The following is a 2,067-nucleotide window of genomic DNA, read 5'->3' on the forward strand; positions in this document are numbered from 1 at the left end:
TTATTATTCCTGGTTCGGATGCTTGGGCTGCCAAAGTTGATGCTGTTGTTGCTCCATTTCTTTCCTCCTCTCAATTGTTTCAGTTAATATCAGAACAGTTACTTTTGTAGTTATTGCCAATGCTATTTTTGAATACTATGCTCTTCTCACATAAGGTCCCAAGCCTAAAACACCAGTTCTTCATGCCGGGAAAATAACAAAGCAAAATATAACAAACTGCTTCCCAGTGTTTCTTTTCCTGGCGGCAGCAGCTGCTGGTATTCACAAATATACTTTTTCCTCTTGATATGTATAAATAGCAGCAGAGATGCACATTTACCTGAGGCGACAACAACTGCAACAACAAGGGAGACAATAAACTAAGCAGCTCGCAACATCACTCAGTCTACGCTTTCGCTCCGTCATGGCTCAGTTCAGCACAGAGTTAACCCTTTAAGCTTGCTTTTGATAAAGCAGAGTTTTAACCCTTTTGTGCTCTGTGTGTGTAAAATATATAAGAGTCTAGAAATTATTATTCTTGCTAAAGATATGACACGTATATAAGGCTCAGGATCTTAATCTGAAGTCAATTAATTGTGCAGGTTCCTTAAAATAGACAACACGTTCTCCCAGATTCTGCGCTTAACGTGGATACGCTTTATAATTCAAGAATGCCTTAATTTCTTAACTAAATTCTTTATGGGGCCTATTGGAGAACTTAAAACATCTTTATGTCTGCCTTTTGATTTCATATAATCTATCAATAATAATAATGATAATAATAATAATAATAATAATAATAATAATAATAATAATAATAATAATAATAATAATAATAATAATAATAATAATAATAATAATAATAATAATAATAATAATAATAATAATAATAATAAATAGCATTTATATAGCGCATATCCCCGCTCAACAGCAGGCTATAACTTACTTCCCGAGAAGCATACAGTGCAAGCAGCTGATTAAGCGCTCATTATATATTTGCAAAGACAGAAAATGGCAGGCACACACACACACACACACACACACACACACACACACACACACACACACACACACATACACACACACGCACACACACACACACACACATACACACACAAACACACACACAGACATATATATATACACACACATTCACACACACACACACACACACACACACACACACACACACACACACACACACACACACACACAGAGGCACGATCAGATTCCCACCTGTACAGATGGACGAGATATTTTGATTTACAGTCCCTGTTTCCGCTTACTATTATGGTGAAAGGTTACTTGCAGGTTAAATTCAACAAACAAAGGTGATGATTAATTGAATAAAGGCTGACCTAACCTTGTTTGTTGACCTGACAATAACGTTCACCTCGTTCCTAATCAGTAACCAACTCAACACGGCCATTATTTCTTCCAGGTAATTCTATACATCTCCAGATATTTTAAACAAGAAGTAAGACGTTCCGGTTGCCCTGAGAGGAGGAAGCAGTGCGTGTGTGCGTGTGTGAGGAAGTGGAGGGGGGGGGGTGGCAAAAGAGCAGTCAGCCCTGCCACTACGCATGCTCTGTGAAGACGATCAGGTTACCGTTGGTTCCCCTTTTTGTGTTCAGAGAGTTTTTAGTCAGAAAGATAAATAATTCAAAGTTGTTGTTTTAAAGAAGGCCAAGCGTGGTGAGGCTGGCACAATATAACAACATTATTTTAATAGCTCTTCGTAAACGAAGCGTAAGTGCTCCTCAGACTTTGAGCAAGAAGCGCTCCCTTTTCTCGTACTTATGGCAACAGACTTTAAAGAGTGAAAAATGTGTAAAGTAAAAACCCTATCGCTAGATTGTTATGCAAATCCTTCTCTTTCTGCCTAATTTGATCTCTTCTTTCTATTTAGTTTTTATGGATATAATATGCTTCTTTATTCAGTCTTTTTGCCACATTTGTACAGAAAACTACACTTGTTTTTAGTTGCTCAAAATATTTTGACACTTTGATGTTGAATTTCAGCTCACAAGTAAAATGTAGCCTAAATTTGACAGGTAAAGCTCAACATCGACTCAGGGCTACCCCCCC

At 37.4% G+C, this 2,067-nt stretch overlaps 1 protein-coding gene across 1 annotated transcript in view; it reads right to left on the reverse strand.

The window, feature by feature from the left end:
• Positions 1-2,067, reverse strand: part of LOC101859612 (AT-rich interactive domain-containing protein 1A) — a gene marked incomplete in the record, with an annotated part of 116,122 nt that overhangs the window by 25,081 nt on the left and 88,974 nt on the right.

The sequence above is a fragment of the Aplysia californica genome, unplaced genomic scaffold, assembly GCF_000002075.1.
Source record: "Aplysia californica isolate F4 #8 unplaced genomic scaffold, AplCal3.0 scaffold00010, whole genome shotgun sequence".
NCBI lineage: Eukaryota > Metazoa > Mollusca > Gastropoda > Aplysiida > Aplysiidae > Aplysia > Aplysia californica.